Source organism: Protomyctophum bolini, assembly GCF_963924005.1.
Source record: "Protomyctophum bolini genome assembly, chromosome: 12".
Taxonomy (NCBI): Eukaryota; Metazoa; Chordata; class Actinopteri; order Myctophiformes; family Myctophidae; genus Protomyctophum; species Protomyctophum bolini.
This window is the reverse complement of record NC_137873.1, coordinates 20,862,128-20,880,318: the sequence shown is the minus strand read 5'-3', so window position 1 is coordinate 20,880,318 and position 18,191 is coordinate 20,862,128. Positions and strand designations below refer to the sequence as shown.

The window sequence follows — 18,191 nt, the reverse complement described above, 5'->3', positions numbered from 1 at the left end:
CGCAGGCACACGTGCACGCTTGCAAGGCCACAGTACAAATCGTCTGTGTTAATTTGACTGTATAGGCCTATATATATATATATGCTGCCTTGCGTAAGCAAAGAGCACTCAGCGCAAACGCTCAATCTAATTTCAACTCAAACATTATGTACGTCCGTGACTTCCAGTTGGGCGTGCACCCACTCTGCAGGCACAGCGAACACAGGCGCGCACGCACACACACACACACACACACACACACACACACACACACACACACACACACACACACACACACACACACACACACACACACACACACACACACACACACACACACACACACACACACACACACACACACACACACACAGGAGAGGGTCTGTGAGGGTGTTGAGTGAGGGGGTCAGGGATCAGACTCTCTCAGCTGCTGTAAGGGCACAAGGGAGCACAACTCTAGTGTTTCACACCCAGCCTTCTGCCAGGCGAGTGCACTACGCACACACTCACTCTCACAATGCGCTCGCGCGCGCACACACACACACACACACACACACACACACACACACACACACACACACGGCATATACACATTTGCGTCATTATGCATACACACACACACGGCGTATACACATTTGCGTCATATGCACGCGCACTCACACACACACACACCCACACACACACACACACACACACACGTTTCAGGGTTCGCCAGTCATAACCCAGCCATTGGGAAAAGCAATGTAAGCAACAAAGAAATCCAGCATTCATATACTCCATATATACATTCCATAATGTGACACAATGTGAACTTCATAGATCGGTGTAGATGGAAACAAGTGGTCAAAGCACAGTTGTAACTCAGGTCTAGACTAGAGATTAAGTTGTCTCTGTCGGGTGGAAACCTCATATGTCCAAAACTGTTCATGTTTCAAGTTAAAAAATAGTCATAGCATATCGACAAGCTGGAGCTTGTGAATCTGTTACTTTTGATACCTTTATGTGACGCTCCAGCATATAAAAAAAGGGAATATGGAAATAAGAGGTTTTTGCCTGACAGCAACGAAGTGGTTAACAACTGAGGAGTACAAACAATACACATCATAATCATCATTAACATCACCTTAATGGTCATTCTCATTAATCAGGGCAGGCGAGGCTTGGATCTGAGAGGTCTGCTCTTGGCTTAGAGGGACGCTTGGCCAATTAGCTGAGCTACGTTTTCCGTATAGAGCTCAGAACGTGAGTCACACTGACAGTATCACATTTTACAACGCTCCCCCCCCTTGTCCCCCCCCCCCCCCCCTCCCTCCCTCTTCCATATTCCTATACTCCAACAAATTTGAAAGCTTCCATTGTGTATGTAAGTGCTGGTGCTGGCTATTCTTGTCAGGTCCAAAAAGTGTCCGCAAAGACAGAAAATCTTGGTCAGCAATGTGTCAGCTTTCCAGACTCCTCTGAAGGCGTGGTCTTTTTGGGGGATAGAGGTTTGTTAGGTTTAAAGGGTTAGAAGTTGAAGGTTTTGGTAAAAGGACAGACTCAGGGTGAAGCTTAGTACTGAGGTCAGGGTTTGGGTTAAACCAGTTGTTCCCAAACGTTTTAACTCTAGACCAAAAGAGAAATTTGATGTCTCCCCGGGACCCAAACTATAGTTAAAATAGCTTATCTACAAGTTGTACTGTTATGAGACATTATCCTTCTTCTTTCTTTTAACCGTCAGTTTAGGCAGAAGCTTCAAGCTTGTAGCTTATTCATGCTTATCCTTAAAACATCCTTTTAACAAGAAAAACTGAAGACTTCTAATTTAGCAATTTTCTTTTCTTGTTTTGTATTTTCATGTCATGTAAATGGTAAAAGGTGCATTTATATAGCGCCTTTATCCAAGGCGCTTTACATAGATTGTGCATTACATTCACCCACACATTCATACACCGAAGGCAGCGGAAGCCATGCAAGGCACCAACCAGCACATCGGAAGCAATTTGGGGTTCAGTGTTTTGCCCAAGGACACTTCGACATGTAGACAGGAGGAGCAGGGATTCAAACCTCCGACTCATGGATCATTGGACGATCTGCTCTACCTCCTGAACCACAGTCACCCAATGTCATGTCATGACATTCTTAAAAGAATAATTGTAATAATAATAATAAAAGTAATAATTAAAAACAACAAGGAGGAAACTACATATTATTTACACACAGCCTATAAAAATGGATCTGCGACCCACGCAACATTGTGTTTTTTTTTTAATTAAATTGATCATGCTACATACTGCGTACCAAAAGTAAACAGGTGCGCTTCGAGCTTGTAGATCTGCTCCTTTTGCAAAAATAAAATAAAAAATGGAATCCTGAAAAGTAACAGTGTCCTAAAAACGTCCTCATGAGGAATCTGTTACGAGATGTCTCTACAAGTGGCTGTGTAATGTATGTATCAAGTTAAAGTGTGGGTGCAAGCATCAACAAATCATTGTGTCTGTATTTTTAGGATGTGTGCGTTTGGCAGTGGGTCATCATGAGTGATTGAGTGACTGTGTGACTCTGCATGTGTGCTGTGCATGTTGGGGTGTGTGAGATTGCATTGCTATACTTGAGAGGACCAAATGAAATAAGACATTACACAAGAAAAATGGTTGTTTCACGGTTAAAATAATTACTTTTAAGACATACAATTAGGAAAAGATTCAGGTTGTGATTTTGGTTGGCCTTGGACATTTAGAGGTCAGGTTTAGGTCTTGGGCTTCTGGGCTTCTATACTCCGTTGTGGGCTGATGTCATACACCGAGAAGTTGTCCATCTACAAGCTCACAACGCGACGCATGGATCGGCTATTTTCTGCTATTGTTCGGCTATTTTCATTGCTGTCCTAAAATGTTGATGTCCTCACAATTATAGTACAAAACAAATGTGTGCGTGTGTGTGTGTGTGTGTGTGTGTGTGTGCGCGTGCGTGAGTGCGCGCGTGCGTGTGTCCAGCAGCAGTGGGGTAAAGTGTACGTAAGGGGAGGGGTGCGTGACTTTCCTCTCATTCTGTGGGCTCCTCCGTGTGGAGGTCTGAATTCCCAGCACAACTCTGGGGCCTACAGTCGGCGAGCCACCACGCCAAACCCGCGCGGAATTCTAGGAACGCCTTTCCCTGAGGTCTCAGGTTACCACACACGCACACGCAAGCACACACGCACGCACATACTCGCATCTATGTACTTTTGCTGTCTGTCATAATGCTTACAGTCACGGACAGTGAACACCTACAGTGTATACCGTCAGACTCAATAATACTTTTAATACTTTCAACAACACTCAATTGTACAGAGAGCGGTACCCTGTGACTGTAAATATACAGTAGGTCTGGGATGAGTACTGTAAGTCAGATCCCTCTGACCATAGAGCGAAGGCCTAGAACTCTGTGTATACCGTTGGTGTTGGACAGAAACATCTTATGTCCATATTATAACTTTTAGGGTTTTTGTGTACTTGATTATACTACAGTGTCACACGAAAGCATCAACAGTAGCAGTAACAGTGTGTGTGTGTGTGTGTGTGTGTGTGTGTGTGTGTGTGTGTGTGTGTGTGTGCGTGTGTGCGTGTGTGCGTTTGTGCGTGTGTGCGCGTGCGTGCGCGTGCGCCTCCCACCACCAGCAGAAATAGTGCGGCTGCCTACATGAATATAATCCTGTGTCCACACAGCTCCACGCTGCGTGTTTGGATCAAAGCAGAGGTTTTGGTGGGAGGATTTGCTCTGCCTTTGAACTGTGTTAGAACGGGACGGGAGTGGGTGTATATGTACAGCACTGTGCAAAACGTTTTGGTTATATCGATGAGATGTTTCATAAAAACATTTGTCTCAGTCAGAGGAATTAACAGCATAGGATATTAATGAATACTGTATATGAAACTTCATATTTAAGATATTTTTTTCTTTTCTTTTGAAACATTCCAGTGATTTTCATATGCTGTTAAAGACCAAAAGTAACAGACCACTTTCCAGATAAAAAAAACCCTAAGGATTTTATAGGCGTATAGCCCAGAACATGATTAAATGGTTACCTCAAACAGGTGCTAATGATCAACATCATAATATGTAATTTGAACCAAAAATCATTAACTGAAACAGAAACACATGTGTGTACATGGAGAAAAGCTGCGGGACAAACGGCCATAATAAAAAGGTGAGGTTGCTGAAGACAGATTGATTAAAAAATCATCTTAACACCATGGCAAGAGTGAGCATAGCAACAAGAAACGAGGTGGTCGTGCTGCATTAGCAAGATCTTACACAACAATGAAGCATGGAGGTTCCTTTGCAACATACTGTACCAACACTTAAAAAAGATGATCATTTGAAAACTTAAGCACTCCGGCACAGAACCAGGATTCGTTTAGAGCTTATCAGGCGATGTCAAACATTGGAACCTCCTGGATATACTTTTGAACCTGACCTATGACTATATAAGCCCTGGGCCTTTTCTGTCATCACACATCAATCACAATCGACATCAACTGTGATTAGTCTTAGATGAAGACAGAAGCATTGAGACACCAACAATCTAACAGAAGAACTGTGGCAAGTTCTCCAAGATGTTCTGGAACTGTTTGTAAGTTGTTAGTGTACTGACAAGTGCCAAGTACTTTCGCGCAGTAAGTTCCAGTAACAGATTTTGGATGGTGTGCGTGTGTGTGTGTGTGTGTGTGTGTGTGTGTGTGTGTGTGTGTGCGCGCACAGTGACTGATGTGGCAAGAGCCAACACTACAAGTGCCCTCTCATACATTAGACTCTATTACCTGTGTTTATTTGGTAGAAGAAAAAAAACAAGGCTCAACTTAGCACTTCAAGAGACTGCAAAAGCAGCCAGGCATATTTTCAGCAAGCAGAGAGAGTGATGAGGTTTGGCCTATATGATTGTAACCCCAACACTCCATTACACCGATAAAAGCAAACAGAGACAGGCCAGGGACAGATACTGAGCAGATTATGGCAACCTTGTGATTCCTTTTCGGTAGGAGAAGTTAACAGCATAAATGAAGGGGATGTCTATCCAGCCTATATCCATCCAGGCTCCATTAAGGGAATCCGACTCCACTGACCAGCCCACACGCAGCCAGACACCAGTGATGGGGGAAAGTACTCAAATGTTTTACTTAAGTAAAAGTATCCATACTGCAATGTAGAACTCTGTTACAAGTAAATGTCCGGTATTTAAAATTTACTTGAGTACAAAAGTACTGTACTAAGTAAATGTTTAAACATCTTTTGAAAATAGCCTGATCTACAAGCTCATAATGCATTGTGAGCTTGTAGATCGGCTATTTTCAAACGGCTAAAATGTATATAGGGCTGAAGTGGGTAATGCATGTTTTTTTTTTCTTCTTTTTCTTCCTTTTTAAAATTAATAATCAAAATCTACAAAGTAACTAGTAACTAAAGTGTTCAAATAAATGTATAGTGGAGTAAAAGTACAACATTTTCCGCTCAGATGTAGTCAAGCAGACGTAAAAGCATTAGAAATTGTACCTCAAAATTGTACTCAAGTACAGTACTTGCAGTAAGTAAATGTACAGACGCTGCCTCTGACACCGCTGTGATAAGCATCGAATGGCGGGCGCCACCGTTCAAGAAGATGAGGCACTCCATTTTCAGAGCCCGAGAGTCCTCCAAGAGTTATGTTGTGTTATGATGGGAGATAAAAGTTGCGCGTTGAAAGTCCTTGTCCTTGAAGGCTCATCTCCAACCGTTTAGCTTTTGCACGCACAGTTATTGGGGGTTGACGCCAACCATGGTGTCTTTAGAATGCATGCCATCGTAATGTGCGAGTTTTCTGTTGTTTTGTTGTTGATCTTGGTATGGAAATTAAGGCATTTAGATTTTGGCCCAGAAAGGAGTCCTGCATGGGAGCCAGAATGCACATCAGAGACACAGAGATGCCAAGAGAGATGCATTTGAGTATTACTGTGTCCCACAAAGTGTTGCACGCACACACGCATGCACGCCCGCAAATCGAGGAAATAGTCAATCTACGAGACTCTATAAGTCGACTGGAGTTGTGATGCAATGTGAGCTTGTAGATCTGCTGGAATGCTTGCCTATTTGCACAGAATGTTGGCTTGCACGGCTCTGAGCAGAACTGTTCTGGTTCATCACCATCACAGCTGTGTTTAATTGACTCTTTCATATTTCTTTCCGGTTCAAAACGTGCTGCTGAGCCAATCAAATCAAAGATTAATGGCTAACTGAACCGGATCAGGAAACTGGGACATGGGTTATGCACGGAGCCTGTTATGACACACAGCCAGAATAGGCTCATGTGGTTGACCCACAGAGACACAGACACACTGGGGCTCATGTGGTTTAACCTACAGAGACACAGAACTGCTGCTAAAGCCACCGCTTCCCAGCAACAGAGACCTAGACTACATCACTCTCCTTTTGCTTCCATATCCATCAATATCTATCTATCCATCCATCCATCCATATCTCCCTCCCTATCTATATCCATCCATGTTGCTTTCTTACGTATTTATATATTCACCCAGGAAAATAAAAAGATACTTTTCCATTCCTCCATCCATCCATCCATCCATGGCAGCCTGCCACGTCCTCATGTATTCATTCTCTTCATGGCCGTGTCCCCTCCTGTCCTCATGTATTCATTCTCTTCATGGCCGTGTCCCCTCCTGTCCTCATGTATTCATTCTCTTCATGGCCGTGTCCCCTCCTGTCCTCATGTATTCATTCTCTTCATGGCCGTGTCCCCTCCTGTCCTCATGTATTCATTCTCTTCATGGCCGTGTCCCCTCCTGTCCTCATGTATTCATTGTCTTCATGGCCGTGTCCCCTCCTGTCCTCATGTATTCATTGTCTTCATGGCCGTGTCCCCTCCTGTCCTCATGTATTCATTCTCTTCATGGCCGTGTCCCCTCCTGTCCTCATGTATTCATTCTCTTCATGGCCGTGTCCCCTCCTGTCCTCATGTATTCATTCTCTTCATGGCCGTGTCCCCTCCTGAGTCCTGTCCTCATGTATTCATTCTCTTCATGGCCGTGTCCCCTCCTGTCCTCATGTATTCATTCTCTTCATGGCCGTGTCCCCTCCTGAGTCCTGTCCTCATGTATTCATTGTCTTCATGGCCGTGTCCCCTCCTGTCCTCATGTATTCATTGTCTTCATGGCCGTGTCCCCTCCTGAGTCCTGTCCTCATGTATTCATTGTCTTCATGGCCGTGTCCCCTCCTGAGTCCTGTCCTCATGTATTCATTGTCTTCATGGCCGTGTCCCCTCCTGAGTCCTGTCCTCATGTATTCATTCTCTTCATGGCCGTGTCCCCTCCTGTCCTCATGTATTCATTCTCTTCATGGCCGTGTCCCCTCCTGTCCTCATGTATTCATTCTCTTCATGGCCGTGTCCCCTCCTGTCCTCATGTATTCATTCTCTTCATGGCCGTGTCCCCTCCTGTCCTCATGTATTCATTGTCTTCATGGCCGTGTCCCCACTCCCCTCCTGTCCTGCTAGGAGCATGTGATGATGCCATGTCAGTGGGTACACAGACAGACACGAACAGGGCCGTGCAAAGCACTGCTCTGGTTAAACATTCCCCATCTAGCTGAAATGTTTTAATTACATTAGCCCTGAACCCCGCTCGGCTATCTTGGCCCGCATTACGGCAACAAGGGGGGGTAATAAAATCTGTCTCACGATATCCATTCCATTAATGTGCTGACAGGAGAGCTGCGCATAGAGTCTGAAAACTGGATGGAGTGGAAAGGGGAAAAGTCCACATAAACACAATGCGTTGTGGGGGGAAAAAGATTGCCGCAAAGGAAAGTTGGTGTAGTCTCTGTGATGCATATAAACGCGCTAAACTGAGAGACATAAAGCACTCCCTCCCACGTTGACACATAAATGTAAGGATTTTAGTTTTTTTTATAATTTTTATCCCATGCTTTTGCAACCCATTTTTTCACGTAGTGTCAATTATCTAATGTAATCCTGGGCGCTACACTTCCTCTGCCAACCTGGGGGGGCAGCGGACTGACCTCATACTTCCTTCATGAGGAGTCCAAGCTGCTTCTTTTCACCTGACAGGGGGGAAGTTTCCCCGGCCGGACGTAGCGTGTGGAAGGAACACGTTATGCCAAACATTTCCATTCCCCTCCATCAGGTGCCCCGGCTGGCCATGGGGGAGGTAGTTTCGAGACCAGGATTACTGCATGTTTTTTGTAGGGGAATGGGGACACGGGGAGAACATGCAAACTCCACACAGAAAGGCCCTTTCGCCAACCCCACCTCGGGTTTGAGCACTGATGACGTGGAGGAGAGAACATGCCCCCAGCGCCCACAGTGTCCCCGGTGGGAATCGAACCCAGGACCTTCTAGCTGTGTGGCGACAGCACTACCAATTGTGCCACCGCGGCAGGTTGTGGTCTTGCAGATCGGCTGTGTTCAGCCCACGACACCCACCGTACGATGGAGTAAAGACCGGAGGGCTTTACTACTCTCGCCCACGGCTGCAGGCATCCACATGATCTACGTACGGTGCGGTACTCCAATCTATAGCTGCCTCAGCATCTTTGTGGAAAGTGGACACAACCCACGCAGTGTTGTTGCAATATGATCACTGTTGTTACCCCATTTTCACGCTCTCTCTCTCTCTCATTCATGTATGCATGTGAACATGCACATACACCGCACACACACGCGGCCACATACAGAGCCAGGGAGTATCTAACAGAGAAGCACTCTGAGCGGGTCAGGCTGAGGTCTAGGGTTATGGGAAAGGGATGGGCCGACGGAGAACGGAGGAGAGAGCACACCAACAGGGGTGGGAAAAGTACTCACATGTTTTTACTTAAGTAGAAGTATCAATACTGCAATGTAGTAAAAGTCTGGAATGTACTTGAGTAAAAGTACAAAAGTATTGGCATGACACGTTACCTTAAGTACCAAAAGTAAATGTACGCATTGTGCAGAATGTCCCATTTCACAAGTTCAAAATGTGTCAATATCCTTTGAAAATAGCCAATTGTTCACAATGCGCCGCACCGCGATGCATTGTGAACTTGTAGATCGGCTATTTTCAAAAGGCTGAAATGTAATTAGTATACTATTTGCCTCTGAGATGTAATGGAGTAGAAGTATTCGAAAGTGGTAAAGTAAAGTACTTAGTTACTTTCCACCACTTAAAGAGCCAGCCGCCGAGGTTAGGGCTGTCACCATTTATTACACAATAATATCCTAATCACATTTATTTGAGATCAGCCCAATTATCTTTTTGGCATAATCGTTATAATCATTTCCCATGTTGAAAAATGTTTTATGGTACGTTTATATCGTCTTGTTTTGTTTTGGTTATGTATTGTCATAGTCCTTTCGTTTACATGTTTGATTAAAATTCAATAAAAAGTAAATAAAAAAAGATGAAAAAAGAAGAAAATTTTTCATATCATTTTCAAAACATTCTACTAGTCATTAGTAGTATATTTATAACACACTTTATATTCAACAGAATCTCAAGTATGTATGTAAGTTATAGTTATAGTTATAGTTATAGTTATTTGTCATTTCTGCCCTGTGCACCCTTTGTTAATGAAGCCTAAAAGTGAAACAGAAATAAATGTATTATTATTCATAATGTTCCAATGTTCAACCGCAGAAGCACAATGAAATCGTTAATCGCATTTATCTGAGTGTCAATGAATCGTCAAGTGAAATTCATGATCGTGACAGACAGCCCTGCCACCGAGGAGGAGGGGGGGACGAGGAGGAGGGGGGGGGGGCTACCAAAGACAAGGAGCTGTTGGTTGGGACGCTCATCGATGACCGTCAAACAATCAGGGAGGGGCGGGGGGGGGGGGGGGGGGTTCTTTCCCGGACGCCTGTCGTTCTCCTCTCTCCACCGCAGTCTCACCGTGTGGGTTGGGAGTGTTGACTCAGTGGAGACAATGAGGATATGGAGGATGGCTTTTAAATTGCAAACAGAAGACGCTCCTGCAGGGGCTGAAGCTGACTTCTGCTGAACGCTGGTATGCAATACATTTTGCTGTCACCGCACGGCCACACACATGCTGCGAGCGCACACGCACGCACTGCGAGCGCACACGCACGCACAAACACGCACAAACACACACACCGTCTCGGATCAAGGAACATCCCACCTCTATATATCTCACTAAATCTATCATTCCTCCCACTGCACTCAAGCTGCCTAATCCAATTCCCTCATTCTCTCTCTCTCTCTGGAGAAAGAAAGAAATAGGTTGAACTGAAAGGGAAAGTGAGCAGGGCTTGAGGCCTTTGCCCAGCTCTCCCTCTCTCTCTCCCTCTCTCTCTCTCCCCGCGATGCCAGAATGGATTCCAGATGTCAAAATGATAAACAAATGGATTGTCATAATAACCTTATAAAAATGCGAGGCATTCAGGAGCACTCAACAGAGCCGTATTGTCTGTGGTCTGTGTCCCCCCTGTGCGAAGAAGACAGCTAACTGAGTTATTGGTTCAGAGTTATTGAACATATACCCCAGTTTACATCAGCTAGTCTCAGCTATAAGAGATGTGGTGTAAAGGGGAAGGAAAAGGGCCTGGGGGGACCCCGGTCAACAAGTCACTGGTTCTCAACCTGTGGGTCGGGACCCCCTAGATGACAGTGAAGTGACAATGCAAGGACTTTAATAGAAAAAAAGACCATTACTGCATCAAAATAATCAAACTATACAATAAAAACTGTTCATACTTTGGCCAAATTGTCAAATAACATAAGAAAGAGGCAAACATTTGGAAATAGCTGATCTAAAAGCTTGCAGATGCGCTATTTTCACAATATTTATCTGTGGAATGGAGTCAAAGTAAATGTAATGCCTCAGGTCCTACACTTCCAAGTGCTTGTCAGGATGGGGATTCCCCACTTCAAATATGTTGGGGGCGGGGCCGCGGCCTGAAAAGGTTGAGAACCACTGAATTATTTCAGGGTAAGGGCGGATAATGAGGCTCCTAATATATAAGAAAATAAACAAATAAACAGTATAGAAGTGGCTGGTGATGTGGGACATCTAATCTACCGGCCAATGCTGGTCAAATCCTTGTAATCGTTGCTTGTTTTCTCTATGGGGAAACTAGCATTCTTGCTAAATCCGCTGTATTTACACAGAATTGTATGTGTGGTGTTCATTAATATGCGATGTCCCTCCTAAATAAATGTATACATAATCAAAACAAATAAAAATACATTTTCTGCTCATAGTCACTATCACATCAGATAAGATAACATTGCTGTCGGGCAGAAACTCTTATATTATTTTTATTTTTGTAAATATACCCTACTTGATCATGCCAGGGCGTCACACAGAAGTATCATAAGTAGCAGATCTACAACATTATATACTTTTGAATTTGAATCCTGAAAAGTAACATAACATGAGGTTTCCACCTGACAGAGATAAGAGATAAGATAAGTATAAATATGATCAGATGAGATCTTCATTGATCAAGCGCGAGAGAGACGAGTTAAGATACAGATCACAGGGGCGAGTCTTGTAGATAGAGTGTGATAGAGAGCCATCACATTCACTGCATTCAACATGACATTGTGACATCGACAGAGTGTGGATGTGTTCCCAGGAGGACCACCGTGGATTGGAACGGCTGGGTTTGGAAGGTTCAGAGAGCAGAATATGAAATGGAAAACAAGAAGAAAGGGAGCCAATCACACCTCTGGCCCTGTGGAGAGGACCAGAGGCAGAGAGGAATGAATCCTATCTCAGTCCTCAGACACGTTGAAGCAGACGGGGTCCTGACTGAGCTAACCACACTGTGACCTTTCTACGCTATCTTGGCAAGGATGGTATTGTGTTTCTCCTCTCCCCTACGAAAGTGTACATTCTATGTAAAAATGTGAATCAACTTGGCCCAGAATGAGTCCCTGAAGCGCTTCTAGTTTCGCCTGAAAAGCTGACGCAAGTGTCAAGAGAAAATCTAGCTGTGATCCAAGCAAGGCGGTTTGCGTTTTCACTATATGTTTATTTGTGGTTTTGTTTGGTTTTGTGTTTCCACACAAACTCACCCCGGTCACACTTGGAGACACAGAAAGGCACATATACTGTAGTTTGGACGGAAGGAAAGTGAAGACATCTGCGCCTCGACAAACACACTAATGTCTGCTACTCCGACGGCGCATCCAAGAAGCTTATGTTGTCACAACACAATCTATAGCCTGGAGGCCGTTTCAAAGCCCTGTGCGCATGCCCCCCTTCTGTAGGGGAGGCTTTGGAAATCTCAAGATAAGCCTTGCCAAAATAAGCGACAGCGGTAATTAAATCTCGCTCGGAGTGAGGATGGATGCCGATGATGAGCCCATTATTACAAACAGCAGTTATCACAGCACTGAAAAACCCTGAGCGTTAATTTAACCCTGGAAGTGTACCAAATAGAACAAAAAGGACCCGCAAAGGGCCATTTTAGTTCCATGTGTGTACTCTCAGTGATAAAGGGTCCATTTGGTTCCATTGTGTGATCTCAGTTAAATTCTAATTTTTAACTGCACAGGAGTATAGGCTATATACAACAGTATCTCGCTATTCGCTAAGTACATGTTTCAGCTTTGCCTGATCGCATCTTTGTGCTAAAAGGTGCCGGGAAGCATTTTGCACGCGTGATGCTGTAAATGTGGCGAGGCTGTTTGAACACATACCAACACACTTTTAGCGACGCACTACAACTGCTGCCCCCCCCTCCACCCCGCCTGTCATCGGACGCTGAATCAGAGGGGTAGGGGAATTTCAATACCCTGTTGTCTTTGATGTGCTTTGAAGTATTATAGCATGAAAGTCTGCGCGAGCGTGTGTGTGCGTGTGTGCGCGCGCGTGTGCGTGTGCATGCACGTGCATGTGCGCATGTGTCAGTACAGTATGTATGCATGTACTGCATGTGCATGCATGTGTCTATGTGTGTGTGTGTGTGTGTGTGTGTGTGTGTCATGCGTACACTGTAGTAAACTCTGTCTGAAGGAATATCCCTGCCAGCTGTTGAGCAGCATATGGACAGCGTGTAGAGTGATATGGGGGAGTGTGTTCATGTGCGCGTGTTGCATGTGTGCTTTTTGTCCAGCGGCTTTCTGGGAAAAACCCCGCCAAAGACCTCAGAGGGAGGCATTGTCTGGCCCTGGAAGAACAGGTCCACCTGTGCTTTCTGAACACACCTGATGTCCACCGTGACATTTATTAACTCATTCGCGGTGATTGTGACCCACGCCTCTCCTCTCCTCTCCTCTCCTCTCCTCTCCTCTCCTCTCCTCTCCTCTCCTCTCCTCTCAGGCAACATTCACACAGGCATGCTGTGGGTTAGCAGCGGCAGCAGTAGTAGCGGCAATGTCCGCCGAGTCGTTCCCATGCGAGGCTCATAGGAGGGTCTTTGTTTCCCCGGCAAGGCTTTGGGGGTCCCCATGGCATGGCTGTGCCCCACTACGCTGCCTCCACAATGGGCCTTTATCCTGCCAAGGCCCCCTGCCCCCAATTCCTCCGCACTGCTTCCCTCATCAGGGGCACTGAGGGGCAGAGGGAGGCACCATGGCACCAGGCGGCAGCGCCTTTCATGCCCTTGTCCCACTGTCCCGCTCTCTCTCTCTCTGTCTCTCTCTCTCTGTCTCTCTCTCTCTCTGTCCCTCTCTGTCCCTCTCTCTCTCTCTCTGTCTTTCTTTCTCTTCCGCTCTCTCTCCCTCTCTCATACACGCGCGTCACAAACAAACACATAATGCATCCTGCAACGCATACAGTGTTATACTGTACTGAGTGTACTCGGCCACACAAGTCAGCGGGGTCATGTTTTCTTATTCTAGCTAAGAGTATACGACACCTTTAGCAAGGAGCGCGCCCCGCCCCCTCCGGGGACTATATAAAAACACGCTTTATAACCCATTAGCACTGGAGTTGAACTAAGGCATGTCATTACTCTTGGATGTGACACTACCCACGTGCATACACATGTGAACGTGGACGCACACACACACACACACACACACACACACACACAAGAGAAAACTGGCTTTAAGAGCAGGCAGGGAATGAGGGAATGCATGGCTTGTCAATACTGGTGCCGATTTAATTTGTTTGAGTTGGTAGGCTTTTATTCTGCTCCTTCTGTGCTCCCCTTCATACGTCCCTGTTGGTGGATGGAACAAACGCACTGACTGCCCGCGCCGTGTACCGACACACTGTCCAACACGCTGATGAATGGGTGGTCGGCACTCTGAGGCTCAGACACTGGCAAGCACACTGCTGGAGGGAGGTCTGAACAGGGCCGAGAGGAGAGGAGAGGAGAGGAGAGAGGAGAGAGGAGAGAGGAGAGAAGAGAGAAGAGAGAAGAGAGAAGAGAGAAGAGAGAAGAGAGAAGAGAGGAGAAGAGAAGAGAAGAGAAGAGAAGAGAAGAGAAGAGAAGAGAAGAGAAGAGAAGAGAAGAGAAGAGAAGAGGGGATCCAAAGTGAAACAATAGCAGAATGGTGAGAGCCATCCAACCCATTCATCAAACACTGACAGAACCCTGCGTCAGCCAGCGAGGGGGGGGGGAAGAAAAAAAAACAGACTCCCAGTAAATTGGCCCGCCTCTGTTCCTGTGCCTAACGTCTCCAACGTGTATTACACATGTACCGCTAAATGTATGGCTTCATCCGCCATGATGAACGAGGGCCAGGCTATCTGACACACAATTAGGCAGCGTCGGATGCCGATAGCGCCAAGGATCGGGTGGGTTGCCGTGGAAATCGGAGCCCAGTGGCGGTCGTGGCCTCTGCTGGAGCGCAAGAGCCTGGAGTTGTCATAACTGCGGGCCGAGGTTCTGGGATGTTTAAGAAGCCAATCCAGCAGAGGGATGGCTTACAAAGTACAAACTGTGCCTGCAAGGGCCTCACAACGCCCTTGGATCAGACTCTGGTCGTGCACACTCACATTATTTGCCAGACGCACAAACAAGACGCGCAAACAATCACACGTTTACTGAACAAAAACAAACAGACAGAGTACACTGTATGCACAGATGTCAAGGGCACGCTCCATGATGTTCTCTCTCTCTCTCTCTCTCTCTCTCTCTTTTCAATTAGCTTTATTGGCATGAATGTAATAGCTACAGTATTGCCAAAGCATGAAATTCAACAAAAGAACAAAACAAAATAAAATAAAAAATATAACAGAAAACAAAGCAAATAGAACATTAACTTTCACAATACAATATGAAAATACTGTCATACCGGTCAAAATGTCCAGTATTAAATGTGTCTGTGGTGTGTGTGTGTGTGTGTGTGTGTGTGTGTGTCAAGATGGTTCGTGTCAAGATAATAGTCACATTTACTATATTCAATGTGTATATTTCTTCTATGTGTCCCTCATTTTGTGACATGCAGTCACATACTATGCAGCCAGATGTGCTGCAGGTCCTTCTCTTCAACAACTCAAATCTATTAAAATATTCGGTTCTTATATTATTATATTTATGACATTTTAATAGAAAGTGTGTGTCAGTCTCTACCTCAGCAGAGGTACAATGACCACACACTCTTTGTTTTGGAGGTGTCACAGTCCGTGACATGTGTTACTGTATGTTTTTCTAGTGTTCCTTGTTCTTGATTTTGGTTTTACTTTACACTTGTGTGCTTTTATTTTGCAGTCTGTTAGTGTTTCCTGTGTTGCTCATGTTACCTGTGTTGTCTCACCAGTACCCTGATTAACCCAGTGTTTCCACCTTGTCTTGTTAGTCTTTTAGCCAATCATTGTGTTGATTATCTGTTGAGTTCACCTGTGTCTTTGTGTATTTATACTCCCCTGGTTTTTAATTTCCTTTGTCAGATCATTGTTTTATGTCACTTGTGTTCATGTTTGCCTAGTGTTCCTGCTGTTCTTGGATTTTGGTAATAAACCTTCTGCAATTCCACTACTTTGCCTCTCGGTCTCTGTCCTGCACTTGGGTCCGAAAACTTCCTGCCTCGTATTGTGAAAGGAGGTAGGTACTACGACTTCTTGTGTTGTCCTTTCTCTATGGCCAGACTGTGGTCACTCACACTGTATTTGGTCAAGATCTGTCTATGCTTTTTATCTTTGACCGAAAACAGATACTCAGCCAATTTATATTCATGTTTTTTTAGGGCCAAATAGCAATTAAGTTTGTTTTGAGTTTTGGTTTGACTGGTCCAATGTTCCAGATAGGTGCCTTATTAGTTTAAAATTTTGGTTGACTCTAATTAGTGGTTGTAAAGCAGTGCTGGTCTGAGGTTGAGGCTGGACACTGTTGTTGGGTTGTGAGTGATCAATAAGTCCCAGGACTAGTTGGCAGAAGGGACTCTTTTGGGGTTTCATCTCCTGGGATTGCAGGGCCTGGAATCCCAGGCTGTTTTGGGGGCTTGATTTTAGCTTGATTTTTACTCTCTCCCTCTCTCTCAATCAATCTCTCAAGAACGTGCACACGCGCGCACACACACAGGGAGATGCACTGACAACCACACACTCCGAGGCTTCACACTTATAAAACATCAGAAAATAGATGTTAAAGAGAAAATAATGGAGGGACTCCTCTCTCTGTGTGTGTGTGGAGAGAGAAAGGGGACAGAGTGCGAGAGAGGAAGAAGATTTGATTAAAGTGGACCAAAAACTCTCTCTCTCAGTAAGACATTGACACACACACACACACACACACACACACACACACACACACACACACACACACACACACACACACACACACACACACACACACACACACACACACACACACACACACACACACACACACACACACACACACACACACACACACACACACACACACACACACAGAGCTTTCTCTGCCTGCAATATGTTCTCCTGCCTTCCCTCAACGCAGAGGAGTTTAATGGCTTCCTCATTCCCATGTTGATTAACAACAGCCACACTGCCACATAGCCTGACACCAGAGGCGCAACACTGACCGAACGCTAGGGGGGGATATAGAGCGGCGCCGCGAAGCGGCGCCGCCGAAAAATCCGTCCCCCCCGTCCCCCCCACTACCCTAGGGGAGGGGGGGATGGGGGGGTCTAACCACCAAAACGTGGGGTTATGGTTAGGGTCGGACTACAGAGAGGTTGTTCCAGTGACTCAATCATTGAGTCACTGGAAGCTAAACTATCTGCAATTTCCCCGAAAAATAATTAGCCTATATCTATACAAGCTCCATTAGCAGGCAGCAGCATGTTTTGTCTAAATTGTCTTTGTGGCCAACAAATGTAGCTACATTTGCAAACAGTGCTGTTGACCATGTTGTTACATGGTCCATATAACATACCACCAGACCACCAACAGACAATGCCAATATGCTATATTAACATTAGAACGTTTTAAAGACAGATTAATTATTGACGACAATGCAACCTGTGGGTCCAACGTCACTGAAAACTTTCATAATGGCAATTAAATTTACTCACGAGTGCTGATGTGAAATGGAGGATGTAAGAACACACTTTTGTTGTATTAGAGCAGGGTAAATATGAAGTTTTGCGCCAAGGTCTTGTTTATATTCCTCTTTACATGTTATTGTCGCAATTTGGTCCGTCTGAGATCTGAGTGAGGGGGCCTTCCTGAGTGAGGGGGTTTCTGACGGCGTCGCTTACTCGCTTCCCCTCTGTCAGAGGTGGAAGCTACGCGCAGCCGTCGGGAACCCCCCCAAACCGACTGTCCCCCCCCCCCTCCAGAAAAGAGGTCTTTCTGCTACAGAAACTGTCAGACGAAGACCAAAAACACTAGCGGGGTTCCTATGTTGCGTTATATTTTTCGAAAGAAGCAACAGCTGTACCTATAGTCTCGTACCAGGCCCAAACTCATCTGGGGGGGACCAATGTGACGCTGGCAGGGGACGCGTCCCCCGCGTCCCCTAGGCTATTGCGCCCCTGCCTGACACACACACACGCACACACGTGCACGCAAACCCCAATTTTACCTCAAATTCAATTCAACTCAGAAAGCCCACAGTTCAAATTGAAAAGGTACCGGACCCGGGGTGCCACCAGGCTGACTGACTGCTGTTGATAGGATGCATGTACATTAGCTCATGCACGCCACCGAGCACACACTAAACAACAGCGCTGCCAGTGTGTCCACGCATGCACCCAAACTCCCACCAAGCACACTGTGATGAAATATCGTTGCCTAATCGTGCGCGCAGGGGGTGGTCTTGATTTAGAAGTTCTTCCAACGTCCACAACATTCACTCACGG

At 45.6% G+C, this 18,191-nt stretch overlaps 1 protein-coding gene across 2 annotated transcripts in view; it reads right to left on the bottom strand.

Moving 5' to 3' along the window:
- Positions 1-18,191, bottom strand: part of LOC308325824 (glypican-5-like) — a 163,544-nt gene that overhangs the window by 67,300 nt on the left and 78,053 nt on the right. The gene's annotated exons all lie outside the window — the stretch shown is intronic.